The sequence below is a fragment of the Nylanderia fulva genome, unplaced genomic scaffold (genome assembly GCF_048542155.1).
Source record: "Nylanderia fulva isolate GAGA-0341 unplaced genomic scaffold, ASM4854215v1 Scaffold38, whole genome shotgun sequence".
Taxonomy (NCBI): domain Eukaryota; kingdom Metazoa; phylum Arthropoda; class Insecta; order Hymenoptera; family Formicidae; genus Nylanderia; species Nylanderia fulva.
In genome coordinates this window covers 453890-469253 of record NW_028190455.1, presented here as the reverse complement: position 1 = coordinate 469253, position 15364 = coordinate 453890, and the positions used below count along the sequence as shown (strand labels likewise).

The window sequence follows — 15364 nt, the reverse complement described above, 5'->3', positions numbered from 1 at the left end:
AGACGCTTTGCGAAAATGAGCCTCGTTAATAACGCATGAGAGGCGGATAATTTAAAGTTATATGTTTAAAGCGCGTTCAACTCGCCCTTCCCGTCCCTTTTTCCATCCCCCTGTGGGCGCGCGCGCGCGCGCGAGCCCATCGCTGTACGTATATCGCGCTTTGTTTGCGTTCAAAGCGCAATTATGCGGTATTAGGTTTCCGCAAGAGGCGAACCGTGATTTGGGGCAACAGGTGTACACAATACGCATGCATAATGCACACAGCCGGCACATGTAAACTGTCCCCGGCGCGATGCGGCGCGGCGCCGCGTGCACCCGCACCAAATTGGCGTTATTAAATTTACATATCCCGCCGCGGTGCGCGCGCGTGAATTAAGCGATTCTTCCTTCCCGTTTTCCCCGCCACTTACGAGCCTCGATCTTCTGGACGAGATATCGCTGTGACGAAAAGCTTTCTCAAGCGCGATTGTTTCATTCTCGCACCCGCGCATAGACGTCCGCAGGATTTTTTCCGGAAGGGACATAATTCATTTTTTTCTTCTTCATTCTTTAAAATTTATTTTTCTCTTTATTTTGTTTTATTTTCATTCTTTAATATCGAATGTAAATAAATTTGAGCGTTTATTCGAAAGGGGAGCAAATGCTTAATTTTTTTTTACCGATTCTTACGGATTTTACAACGAGATAGACCTGTGTAGAATTAATGAAAAAAAGATGTCGAAAATAAGAGAGCTCTGGCAGCTCGCCACTCGTATTGCGCTTTCTTTCTCAGATTGCTCGTATGTCTGTGCGACCATGAGCCATTGCCAAATCTTGTAATACTCGGCATAGTCTACCCTCTCGTCACGGGATGTACGGTTCAAGATGCCAAATTCCTCTTGGGATATTTGGAAAATTTGCAGCAACGCGTTCGCGCTCTCTCACGTGCCGCACTTGTTTAATTTTCTCATCTTTATACATTCCGATACTATATAATGTTAAATTCTCTTCCGCTGTTAAAAGGGCGACCTTATTCTGCTCTCTCTCTCTCTCTCTCTCTCTCATTTTTATTCCCAAGAAGAGATGAGGAGCGCTATTAAAATAACGAAAATACCCCGACGCGATCGAGACGCGATACTCTTTCTCTCTCGAATAGATTAAAGGGTTAAATTCCGCTTTATTCCGCGCGATTGTTTCGGACAATCAATTGCTGTAAAATGCTTTTCCTGCCGATCAAAGATGATTAAAGGCGCATCGTTGATTCTCGTTGATTTCTGTTGATATCTGTCAACTTTATCGACAGTGCGCGGGCTGATTGCTGGTTTAACAGACATTGACCGAATCAGTACTGAAATGAATGACGCGCAACAGGTCCGCGGTGTACTTGTGTGCCTCAATTGCATCGCGCTTGTTGCTCGCATTTGTGTGCACTCGTCCTCTTTCTCGCGTAGGATCAAAAGCGAAGTGTTTTGTAAAATATTTTTCCGCTTTTGATCGCGAGGTGCACGCGAGATGCGATCGCTGTCTCTCTCTCTCTCTCTTTGTTATTCATATTGTTACGAAGTTGCATGTCTGTATGCATGTGTGTGCAACGATAGTGATAGATGATGATAGCGCGATTCGGGAAAGAGCAGACTTGTCGTAGAAAAATAAATCTTTAAATGGCAATTTTAAATATGAACAAACGTATGAAAACTACACTTCAAAATAAGATTATTAATTAGCGCATTTAATATATAAATGTGATATCGCGTTAAGATAAAATACTAGATAGCGATATATAAAAGCGCTTGAATTTTCTTAATAAAGTCTGTAAAATATTTTTATATTTTTATATTTGCGATTCGAATGATTTTCTTTGTTAATAGGCGCGATATGAGTTAAGGTTTTCTACGAGATGCTGAAGTAAAATTTTTAACCGCTTCTAAGAGCGAGCGTCTATGAGTGACACTGCTCTCGCACGAATCTCCTCTCTCTCCAAAGTGTCACCTGAAAATAACTTACCGCTGCGCTATTCTAGTAGCACGCATACAAGTGCATGTTATGCGCAGCGCCACCAGAGTCCTCGCGTACGCATTTAAATCGAGACGGGGGACTCCTGGAGGGTACTTTGCATCTCGAAGCTGCTTCGGAGAGAGAGAGAGAGCGCGGACATTCTATTGTCGCGGACGAAACGTGGCGAATATTTTGCCAAATCTATGTAATTTATGCGACAGAAACTAGAGGATTTGTCCTCCTCCTCCTTTCCGCTGCAATTCGCGTTCACGCTTGACGGTGTCAGAGATGACAGGACGAATCTGTGAAATATCCGTAACGATATTTCTTCGATTCGTAAGAGGAAAAAAGAAACAGGAGCGCCGCAATACACTTTATAAGACACGACGTCGCGCACGCGATCAAAGATATTCCGCTAGGAGAAAGAGAGAATGGGATGCATTACGTGTGAATCGCCGTCGCGTTGACTCACGCGCTATAAATCTAAAAATATCCGCGAGTCGCTCTCGACTTGTTCGCGACGCGCTTGTAAAAAAGTCGCGCGGAACGCTCGTGCACGCGCCGCGTGTATTTTCGAATGACGTATAGAGCTCTCTCTCTCTCTCTCTCTCTCTCTCTCTCTCTCTAACCGTAATCGTTCTTGTAATCGCGTTCTAAGCGGCTTTACTTGCGTAAGGTTATCGAGCCTTGAACTTCCCGCGGACTTTCCCGCGCGAAAAAAAGGCACGAAATAAATCTCTCGCAGGCCAGTATTACGCGCGATAATTTCGCAAGCGTGTAAGACGAATCATTTTTGTCAAATTACCGCCGATTATGTCCGATAGAATTTTGTAATAATATTTACGAATTCGACAATATTAAATATAGGAATAAATTGATAATAAATATATTTACGACATTGACATGTAATAGTGTTTCGATCTTTCGGAGATATCCGGTATAGACTGACGTATAAAACGCGATAGTTGATACATGATTGCATTTGTGATTCGATTCATTCTTATGAAAGAAACGCCGATACATTTATTCCCACTTTCCGTTTTTCTTTCAATGCTTACACGACGTTTGATTACCGATAATATCTGCATACCTTGACCTAGGACAACCGTGGCATAACATACGCGCGTATATCTCTGTATGCACATATGCGGTCATTTTAAGTCATTCGAGAGAGAGAGAGGGGAAAAAAGGAGGAAGAAAGAGAGGAACACGTCGATCGTGGTTGCACATCGCGTAAAAACCAACCAGTCTGTCTGCTACCTCAATGTTTCATTATTCCGCGCTTACGTCGTCTCGTTTACCCACTTCCAGCGCGGGATGAAGAATTTTGGCGGCGATTCTGGGAAACTCGTCAACGCGGAATTTCGAGCTTCGGCACGTAATTGCGATGTCTTCTCGGATATTTTCGTATAAATTGCATCACACGTTCGTTGCACGAGAGTTATCGCGTTATTACAAGCGCAAGAAATAGCACGAAAGATTCTTACCTGGATGTGAATCCAAGACTTCTGGAACGCGATGTATCCCTCGAAAGGTGGCGGAGAATCTTTGATTAATCGACTCCAAACTGATCGGGAGGTCTGCAAATTAAAAATTTTAATAATGAGCGAAGATTATTTTTTCATCTCAATCTTGTCTTTTTAAAATGTCATTTCCATGTCGGGAAATTATCTCGGCGCAAAATCGTTCCGTCAATTTGATTCTGATAAATTCAAGTATAATACATCGTTAGGAGTGTCGGAGAAAGAGCGGCTCTTTCGATCGAACTGCATTTGCGCCCCTTGAAAAAATTAAGCATTGGCTCTTCTCTTGAATAAACACTAAAAGTAAATTTAAAAAATTAAGAAAAAACAAAAAAATTAATTATGCCCCCTTCTGGAAAAACTCTTGCGGATGCGATGCAATTATAGCTGTCGCGGAAATGAAATCGCCCACATTTCTGTCAGAGTTGATCCATCTATAAATCAAACTGGGACAGACGTTGTCCTTTATTTTTCGCCGAACATATATATACGATAGGTGTCCAGCTCTTCGACACTCCTTTTAAAGCGTTCATGGCGCGCCATGAATGGCAATCTCGCGTATAAAGGGAGCAACGTTAATCGACGTGTAATATGGAATTAGACGAAACCGCCGTGTGGAATAACCGACGGAAGCCAGCGCCGGATTACCTGGAAGCTGGCAGCTAATTGCGAGGCTGTAACTTGGCGTGTAATGATACGTTCGCGGTTTACCCAGCAATGCGTATATACCGAAGGCGAATCGCATCGTCTGAGTTGGGTCAATCAAATTCGTCACGTACATGTAAATTATATAAAATTATAATCACGATATCTCTCCTCACATTTTTCTGTATATATATATAAATCTCTTTCTCTCGAATTCGACAATCTATATAGAGTATAATATCAGAGAAACGCTGCGATATACCGTTTTCCGACCTTTTTTTTCCCACCCCCGAAAGGTTAATCATAATCGTCCCGTGTTTTCCGATCGGCAAAACTGCAACGGTAGCAGCTTCGCGCTCGAGTGCATTCGTTTGCCACGGTCGTGTTTGTCTCGTCGCGTATATTTTGCGCCATTTCGTGGAAAACGATTATACAATTACCGGCGGCTGTCGACGAGGCGGAAACACCGACGGCAAATCGTCGGAGCGGCCGATTATGATTGCCTATTTAATTCTCGCGATCGAACAGCACTCTTCGCGTCAGTACGAGTTCGCACAATTTGCGCGACTTTGCTCGCTCGCTCGCGAATATAGCTTGAGCAAATAGACAACCGGTCGTCGACAAGTCCTTGCGACGAGGCCTATAGCTAATCGGGAGCCCGATTTCCGGTCCGCGTTTCGAGATAGTTCTCGTATAGTCACGAAGGAATGAAGGAAGGGATGCGACGCGACGTGTCCCGCGAAAATTCTCAGGACGAGATATTAGAACGGGGGATGAAGAGGGGGGAGGGTCCTGGGCGAGGGGGAGAGACCCGGGAGATATCGGGACGCCCGGTAAAACGCAATCAGAATAGTAATTAAGGATTCGGTTAACGCTCCAAGCGCGAGTGTAGAACGCAACCCAATTTAAACATACAAAAGTGTACGGTAGGTTAGCGAGGGAGTGCTCGCCGCGCCGAGTCGAGGGGGTCGGCAAGGGAGAGGAGAGAGGGAGGGAACGAGGGAAGAAGAAGGAGGCAGAGAGACGACGCTGATCCGATGGTCCAGACGGAAGGGGAGGGACGGGGAAGAGAGGAAAGGAGGAGAGAGACGCGAAATGGAACCGATGGGGAACGAGAGCAGAGATGTGCGAGTGCGTATCTGTGTGCATCGAGCCAAGCCACGTGTGTTCGGTTCACGTGTGTGCATGCTTGTGCATGGGCATGCTCCACGAGGATACGCGAGGGGTGTGGTACGTGTGTGTGAACATGTGTGTGTGTGTGGACCGCGCTTCTCGATCTTGGAGCACGTATGAGTGCGCAGCACTCGCGCGCGCGCGTGTGTGTGTTTGTATGTGTGCGAGCGTGCGTGTCGGAGACGATGCGCTGCAAACCCGGGTGAAAAGTAGGGGAGGGAGAGAATTCCTGTGCGCCTCCCGTCCTGTCCCTCCCCCTCAACCCTTCTCGCCCCGCTATGTTACCCCCTTTTTCCCGTCCCTCCCGCATCGCTCTTTCTCTCTCTCTCTCTCTCTCTCTCTCTCTCTCTCTTCTCCCCCTCGCGCCCGGCTTACAACCGTGGCCGTTTCGAGAGTGGTAGCAGGTGGATGAGGGGGACAAGTAGAGAGAGCGGTGCAACGCGGGAGAGGAGAAGGGAGGGGGAGGGGGAGGACGAAGGGGGACAGGAGGGTGAGGCGCGAGAAGCGAAAGAGAGGGACAAAAATCCGGCGGTGGCCAATGAGAGGAAGTCCCCGAACCCCGCGAGCGGGCAAGAACCGACAACGTCGCTGGAGTTGGAGTTTTTGTTTACCGCGCGCGCACCCCGAGGAGGAGAGCCCGCGTATACGTATCCGCTGCCGAGGGGCAGCATCCAGCATCGGCACCAACAGCGGCAGCGTCATCGGGGCACCAACAGTAACATCAGCGCGGCGACAGCGACCAACGACCGGCCCCGTTGTCTCTCTACTCCTGCGACACTCGAGCTCTCCTCTCTCGCCGGACACCGTGACCAGGGATGCTTACGGGAGAGAGGGAGAGAATTTGTATACGAGGGAGGGGTAGAGATTGTCGCCGATGCCGCGATTTTCATGTTACTTCGATCAAATCATCCGCCTTTCCTTCTCCTTTTCCCCCATTTAGAACGTCGAAGCGTTTTTTCGCGAAACATGTTGCTAAACCTCGTATCTGGCAAGAAATTTAATGGCGTCTAAATTTCTTAATCAATTTTGTCAATTAAATCGTGGAAAGTAATAACCACCATGCTATATTAATTGATACGTAATTAAACAAGTTATATGGTAAATGGAGAATAATTGGATAAATGTAACGTAGGATATAGCTGAGAATAAAAGCTGCAGAAACGAGTCTGTCTATTTCTCTCTCTCTCTCTCTTTCTCTGACGATAAAAGTCGCGGAGCTATTCGAGAATAAATGTTTTTTTCAAAGTTAACTCGGCCCGGAATTTCGTTTGAAACTGGCGAGATGCAGATCGATGGTTTTCAGAGACACGGAACATCGACCGCAAATCACGTTCCAACGAGTGTCCTCCCGCGAATCGAAAGACGGAAAGTAGTCTGCGAAGTAGTCACGGGGTATTTCTTGCCTTTCTTTTCTCTCTCTCGTTGTCTCTTTCTCTCGCTCGCTCGCACGCCTTCCTTTTATCCCCTAACGGCATCCTTCCTGCTCTCTTTTTGCGAGTCCTCCTCTATCCTTCTCTCTGTGTCAGGGTCGATTGACCGAGCTGGATGGGAGAAAGCACATGGCGAGAGAGGATTTCGTCCTCGCAACCGCGTTTTGCCGAGGCTTTCGATGCCACACCTGCATATATCTCATTTCGCGCAATCGTGATAATCGTTAACCGATGACGTACGCGAATCATCGTACTTCCTTGGTCGTCTAATTCGCGCTTAGAATCGCAATACACGTCTTCTTGCCACCTTTCAAGTGTCGACTAATGTGACACGTAATCTGTTCTCGTCGTCGTTTTATATATACGCGATGAATTTCATAAATTTGTCAAACTAGTGGTACAAGTAAAGAGATGTTAGATAAACGCCGATAAATGGAATCTTCGGAAGCTTCGAAAGTTTCGGGGCTTCAGAAATTTCTATCGTGTGCTTCGATACAATTTCAATTTTCAATATTTACACGAAATGTATAGCCTCCCTCTTTTCGGGAAAAAAAATAATATTGTTTGACAATAGTTTTGACTCGCTTAAAAATTCCTAATTCCGCAAAACCGTAACCATCGATTTAAACTAATTACGCGTAATATAATTCTCTGGCAAAAGGCCGGAGATTCATGCGACTTGAAAACTATCGCTCGGAGAGTTGCGGTCCAATACTCTTAAAGCAAATTTAAACTAGACTAGCGCGAAACGACGGGACCGATTCGCTTCGCACACACACACACACACATACACATATATATATACGCGACACGGCTCTCGGAATCGCGGGGAAAGGAAAGGAAAGCGAGTAGGTAGATACACGAAGAGGCGGAAGAGAGACAGAGAAAGGAGAGGAAAGATGTCATCAACCTCCAAAGTCTCGACGGTGGACGGTGACTAACTGTACAAACTTTAAACCCCTTGGAACCTCCCTTTTTGGCATGGAAATGTCACGCATGCAAATGCGCCTCGCAAGCGCGAACGGTCATCCAACGTCATCGCGTGCAAAAGTGCAAAGGCGATTGAAGAGGCGAACCTTGACGAGGTCGTTGTGAAACGCGAGAAATTTCTCTCCTTCTAATTTTATAATATATTTTTCAAACCGCAAATTATAATTGAGTTAATTATTTCGCGCGCTAGGAATATGTAACGTTACGAAATTAATGGATTTAATGGCATGTTTTTCATTCGCGAGTCCTTGGAGTAATTTTTCCTTAAAATTGAACAAGTTTCGCGGGATTGGAAGGAAGAAATAGCAAAAAAAATTTGACGCGATTATTGAGCCAATGACGCTTCGATCGCGTCATTATCGTATTTAATGAAAAGAAGCTGGTAAAATGAGTTGTAATTAGAAACGCAGCGAGCGCATACTTGCGCCAGGAGCATCGAACAGTGGCGGCCGAGGCCGAGGTATAACATAACGGCCTTAATTAATTTGCAGAGGGTCGCCGGCCACTCTCTTTTTGCCGACACACGCGAACCTCTTTCGCTATTTATTTGCGTAGCTTAGTAGGGAAAGTCGCTCGGAGAATGTTAGTAGGAAGTAAACGATCGTTCTTATTATCATTGCGATATCGTCGTCTCGCGATTTTTGACATTTTTTGCAACGGTATACATGTATGTATATCTTGTGTACGTACGATAAGCAATATCATCGTTTCGCTTTATTATACGCGAGGGAGCCGGAAGCCGGTTTCGTCAACAAGAAACTTATTCATAAGCTTCCATGAAGAATCGTCGATAGCCGCGCGATCGTGAAAGGGTTGAAGGGGGAACTCGAAGGGGTCAAAAAGATCAAACCGTCGGTAGAGACAGACGTGGGGAGAGACGAACTCGCGCCAAAGTTGGTCAGCAGGATGAACGGAAGAAGTACAGAGACTGGATGAGAGTCTTAGTCCTCCTTCCCCACCTCCATCTCTCTCTCTCTCTTTCTCTTCCTTATTTCTTTTCCTGTCTCTCTCTTTTTTCCCCCGCCGAACAATGCGCGGAAAAGTGTGCGATAGGAGAAAAAAATGGACCGCTGCCATTATGGAGTTCAGGGCCACTCGAGTTGTTTTGCTTCCACCTCCGCAAAGGAGCCTCGTACAGAGGCAACTGTGCTGAATGAATCGGTGCGAGAGAGGGAGAGAGAAGGAGCGAAAAAGCGAGATAGCGAGAGAGGAAAAGGGAAGAGAGGGAGCTTTCACCACTAGTGGCCTAGACTTCTTCTTCTTCTTCTTCGTCTTCGTCTTCCTCCTCGCCTCTTTCCCTCTCTCTGTCCCGCTGCCTGCCATTACATCTTCTCTTCCCGTCTGTCGACGGTTTCTCCCCGATGCATTTGCAAAGCGCCACACGTTGCTCGTCTCCTTGACTGTTCTAGCGCGTATCCTTCCCCTTTCCTCGTCGTATGACGTCGCGTAGGCGCGAGGGATTTAGGAACGAAATGTATAGACCGCGAGGTCGTTGACTCTGTGCTGTCATTCTCGGACGATAGTCTTTTTAGGATGTATGACACAGGAGTTTTCGAATTCTATTATTTTCTCTCCAAAACCCTTTTTGTGTATACCTCGTTGTTTCATTCTTTCGAATCTTATCTTTGCATTTCTTCGGATTCGCAAATTCATCGCGATCTGGGATTTTGCTTATTCATCGACCGAAGGAACTTGAATTCGAGAACGAAATTTTTTTGATTAATTTATATGTTAAAAAAAATTCATATCATAACGTTTTCAAAAAGTTTGAGAAAAGTTCGCTCCTAGTTTTACGATTCGCATTATACACATCGTGTAAGCTCATATTCTTAATTCCAGGACACCCTGTATATATCTTGAAGACGCCTTGTTGTAGGCAACAGCAAATGCAACGAAACTGATCGAGTTGCAGGTATTTGAGGGCCGTGTGCGTGCGTATGCAAATTATGCATGTCAAAGAATGAGAATTAACACGCGCGCACATCGATGAGAAAGGATATTATTCTGATATTATTCCGAGACTATTATTAGAGCCGTCTTATGCAATCAATTAAAATGTCCGCAATCGTGTTTTCCTCAATACGCACGTAAAACAGACGTCATCGTCTAATCGGATTTCTAGTGCGACTATAATACGGCATTGCGCATACTGAACATCTGTTGTCGATATATGACAATTATATTGAAATGCACGTAGTGTTAATGGGAGGACAAGTTGCAAACTCTTGCCGCAAATATTTCCTGTCTCCGCGTTTATCAACGTACTCGGTATTCCCGAAAATTATTCCGTGACGTATATGTACTCGTATTCGCAACTTCTCTTCGCAATCTCTTATTACGTAACTTATTATGTATAATATAAAATAAATTGTAATAAGAGATTTTTTAATTTTCTGGATACGATCGACGGCTAATTTTTCAGAGATTTTTTCAAATAAATATACAGAGTGTCTGACATAAAGCGTTGCACTGAAAATATACAATTAGATCCCGTTATTTGGAGACGATTTTTCCTCAACAAAAATGTCGAGGAAGGCCATAATTTTTTGCACGTTCCCCATTTTTGCCATCGTGTATCTTTATAACTAAACCTTAAATTAAAATTTTATTAAAATAAACTCTATTTAAAATTAATTGGAGAATGTTGTTTTAATAATTTCTACAAGATTTAGTTTGCGAAAACCCCTTCATTTTCAATTGCTTCTAACTCGAAAATTATTGGTGCCTCGATATTTTTGTCGAGGGAAAATTGTCTCCAAATAACGAGATTGCTTTTCCGGTGTGACACCTTATGTCAAATATATTATCCGCGTAAAGTACAAACTGGAAAGAATTACCCTCGAAATTTTTATACATTTTTGTGGGGCGAAACGGAAAGATAAATTAGGAATCGATAAACTATATGATAATGGCGCATATACCGTCATGGTGCGAATATGATTAATTGCATACGTAATGACGTAGTATCTCTTTTTTTCCCCCTCTTCCACGCGACGCTTAGGCGTTGCGATATTTCACAGATCGATACGAGACGGCCGTCTAGTAATGCCTCGCCTATTCGAAACAATTCGCCGAGGAGGATCGCGCAAGAGAACTCGGCGCGAGCTAAGGGAATTAACGCAATCTCGGGGACGTATGCGCCTCGTAAAAACAAGAAAAAAAAGGGAAAAAAAAGGAAAAAGCACCTCGCTCGCGTTTATTGGGGAGCAGAGCGCGCTGGCGCTCGCTGGGCTCTGGGTTCAGAATCGCCGTCGTCGTTGCATCGTGTCCGTTATGGACAAAAGGGCTTTGTCGAGTAGACAGTGACAGTGATGAGACCGTGATGAGTGGCAATGTCGTCGGTCGACTGTGCAGAGCAGCCCATTATTCCACCTGGCAGAAAGCTTTCCAGTTTGGCACACATCGAGTATCCAAGCGATCACTTATTATAATCATGCCGACCGCGTTGTTGTTGATGTTGTTGTTGTTGTTGTTGCTGCTGCTCTGTGCTGGCCAGAGTGCTAAAAGGGGTTGGGCGGGCACTCGTCGGCCGTCTCGCTCTTTACCTCGCTCTCTCTTTCTCTCTCTCTCTCTCTCGACAACAAGCCTGCTCTGATTAGTGATTAGCGCAAAATCGCCGGCGCTCGTTCGTACGTCGTCCGGATGGGTTGCCAGTCTCGGCTCACTGGCTCCATTCTTTTCTCCCGAGCCATTTAATTTATGCTGAAATCTATAAATACCGGCGATATACCCTTTCTATCCGCAACGGGAAAAACTGGCGGCCGGCGGAGCTTAACGGCTCGGCGCGGAAAAAAACTGCGGCTGAGGCGAGATTTTAATGTGATGCGCGAATGCGTCCGTGTCGCGTTAATATTAGAGAGACGCGGAAACGATAAGGCACATCTGCCGCATCCATAAATATACTATGTTACTACTACTTTGACGCGTGGCACTGTGTGAACACATCACCGGGATGTTTTAACCGATAATTGATTATTTTTACCTTCGTTCTTTTTTTAATAAAGCGTTTCACGTTAATTAACCGTTTATAGATAAGAATATTTATATGCATTTAAAAGGCACAATTTGATTGACTTTTTTCTACGATACCACACAGTTTTTTTTTTTTTTTCTAATATTAGAATTAATTCTCTCGCATTTGGTGCGATTATTTCATCGACCTTCGTAGAAGCTTTCTTTATTTCCTCATCATTTAATTCGCATCGCGAAACTTTATAAATTACTTCCGAATAGTAGTGAGTTTCGAATACACCGCGGCTGGTCTTCCTTGTTTGCGCGCAAGAATCACATTAAACGTCGGGAGAGAGAAAAAAAACTTTGTTTCATCGCTCATCTTTAAATTATCGTTAAAAAAATTCGATCGTTTAAAACTCGATAAAAGCCCCATCGAAAACATTCCTTAACGCTCTAAACGACATTATCACTATTTAGACCGCAATCCGTTTCTTACGTAAACACGACATTAATACAATTACTCGATGCGCGGGGATTCCCCTGGTCGACCTTCGCAACGAGGCAACCCCTCAAAATTCTCGCGACGACGGCCTTGAGGTCGTCGACTTCCCCGAGTATATATGTATACTCGGTGTACAGGGATGAAGGGGAACGAAGAAAGAGCGAGAGAGAGGGAGCGGGAAGTCCCGCAGGACGCGCGAGCCCCTGAAGGAGACTCGAGGGAACTCGGATTTATTGCATAACAACCCTCTCAGTCAGCTCAGTAACCCTTGGAAGTTGCGTAGGTCCGACGGTAGAGGGTGCCGCATAGGCTCGATGATCTACTTGTTGAATGGCGAGGAGAGAGAGAGAGAGAGAGAGAGCGAGAGAGCGAGAAAAAGAGAGAGAGGGTGAGGGGAGGAGAAGAGGCAGGATATTTCTGAATGAACGAACGACTGAATGGGCCGCCGCACTTGGCATAGGGTACCTACTTGACACCGATCCGCAACCTCAACAATCGCCCTCGGCTGTCTTCGATGCTAGCGTACTGACCTTGTCATTCTGGAGAGACGTCGACGTCGGTGAAAAGAGAAACACGAAAGTCGGGAATCGTTCGGGATGTCCTGGCCGATTGTGAAACACACACGAGTCTGAAATAATCGAATTGACGTAAATTAAGCATTTATCGCAACAATGTCAAAAGCGATAAAAATGTAAATGCAGGAAAAGAGTCAAATAACTATAAATTAAAGGTCTGAGATTATTAATGAAATTTTCATTCTAAAATAGATACTTATCAACGTCATTCAATCTACATCGTATAATCCTTTGGAAACGTGTTTTCCTTCTTTGATAAGTTTAAAGATTAATATCATTCGCTTTTTCATTAACCGGTTGGATTATAATCGATATATGTCACTTGTACAAGGGTACGAATTAATACAATCGTTGCGTTGACACATTTATAGCAAAGCTATATATATATATATATATGTATAATGTTTTTGAAATACGCGCAACTATTTACAATAGAGTTGAGAGATGGCAATAATTTACTTCAACTACTTTATATTTATCTTTGCATTTTTTTGAAATTTGCATTTTATCATATTTAGCAGTGAGTGACAAATATCGCGTTTAGTGACGTGATAACGCATAGATCTAGTTTCATTTATATATATATATATGTAATATCAAATTTCGTTAAATAAAATTGAGTAAAAAGGGGATATTGGAAAAACATAATTTTAACTTTAAATACAATTAAGAGCGCAAGACAAAGTCATTACAAGCAAAAGAAACAAGTAGATTAACGGCGGTTATCGATAAAACTCGAAGAAGAAGAAGAAGAAGAAGAAGAAGAAGAAGAGAGTATACAAATTTGCATTTTAATATATATAATATCAAATTAATGTTATTTGCGGACACAGTCATTACAGAAAGGTTAACAAAGTTAGTGAAGCTCAAGTTTCAAAACCGCCGACCTTTATCGTGCGCTCTCTCTAAGATTAAACGCGGAACGCGCACAACCCTCGCAACGTGTGCGGGATGTTCTCCCGTGGAAAATCTCGCGATTCCTCACTTCCGGGGGCTTTGTTTCCTCTCGCTTAGCCACCGAGGGTATCGAATTCTCCGATGCCGCCGCCATCGGTTCGCGAGCCACGTAGGGCGGTGAAAACCGCTCAAAGCTATTTTCTAATTTTTTTTCCCAACCCTCAACCCCCATCCCCAACTCACCCCCGCGCTTCTACCGGTCTGACCGCCGCCGTGGCGTTTAACGTCCCGACGGAAGTCGGGAGGCAGGCATCGAGGTAAAAGATCGTCATGCACCATCATCCGAAACTCTCTTGAATATTTTCGCAGAATAAAAAGAGGAAAAATGTTGCGGGGGACCGAGGTGTGCGCGCGGAGGACGACGAGGACGGATGAACGGACGTTGAAGAGAAGAGGGAGGACGATGAGAAGGGAAGAGCACAGGACGGGAGGAGGGAAAGAGGGAGGGAGGGGTGTTAGCCGGGGCGGAGACGGTGCATTACGACCGGGACAGGGCATGGCATGGCTAGCTCAGGAAAGTACAGGATGTGAGGGTAGAGAAGGGTGGTGATGCAGGAGGGTGCATGCGGGAGGAGGGCGGTTGCCCCAGTAAAAATCGATCCTCCCCACTCTTTTCCTACTTTTTCCCCTAGAGAGGTTTGCTACCACGAGAGAGAGAGGATGAGGAGAAGGAGGGAGACTGTGCACGGGGGTCTCGTGGGGGTTATACCTACTACCGTCGCGTCTGTCTCTGTGTATCCACATCTCCGGATCTTCGCGAACGTGCATACACGCGCGGATGTATCTGTGTGTGTGTGTGTGCGCGCGCGCGCGCGCGCGCCGATGGGTAAGGGATGAAGGCGGGCGCATGTGGGTGCACGTGGACAGATACGCGGTGCGGTCGTGTGAGGGTGTGATTGAGCGGATTTTTCGCGGGTGTTCGTGGGGCACTGCCCGTGTAAAGCGCGAGCGCGTTGCACGTGTGTGCGTGTATGTGTGCGCGCGCGCCTTGGACAGTTTTTTTTCGCGAGGTCTCCGCTTGTGTGGGTCCACGTGGCTGCGGCGGTTTCCGTGCGCGTACAGCGCGCCTCATTGACAGCAGGAAACGCCCTGCTATCGCGAAGCCGCGGCTAAAATCGGTATAATTTCGGCACGAGATTCCAATTTTCTGCAACTGTATATATATATATATATATATATATGCGGCGAAATATCCTTCGCCACCGACTATTGTAATAAATAAATAAAGAATATGTGTTTTCTCTTTGCCTTATTGGAACCTAAACTCATCGAAAACCTATTTTCTCGAATCTTGCACCGTATATTAATTATTGCGTGAAATTTAATCTTTGAAAAACTGCAGGCCATTCGTCTCAAATGTATGTTCATTTACAATTGTACTATATAAAATATTAATGTAACAAATTTTTCTAATAAAAACAATAAATAAATATATATATATATAAACGTATCACCACTTGCTAAAAAAAATATAAAATTTTCAATTTTTATTATTTCACGTATTATAGTATAATTGCTATTTTGTGCAAGAGAAAGAAGGGAATGCTTCTGAGAGATTTCAGGCGACACGGTTCGTTCGTTATCGAACGAAAGCGAGCAACGAAGATTCCGCTAAACGTTACTCCGATGCGCGCTAAGGCT

At 44.8% G+C, this 15364-nt stretch overlaps 1 long non-coding RNA gene across 1 annotated transcript in view; it reads right to left on the bottom strand.

Annotated features, from left to right (window-relative positions):
* Nucleotides 1-10: 10 nt before the first annotated feature.
* LOC146722036 (uncharacterized) overlaps nucleotides 11-15364 on the bottom strand; it is a 31677-nt gene continuing 16323 nt past the window's right edge. The window contains exons 4-5 of the long non-coding RNA XR_003819398.2: nucleotides 12722-12819; nucleotides 11-3554 (exon numbers count right to left, since the gene is read on the bottom strand). This is a non-coding gene — a long non-coding RNA (uncharacterized LOC146722036). The remainder of the gene's footprint in view (nucleotides 3555-12721; nucleotides 12820-15364) is intronic.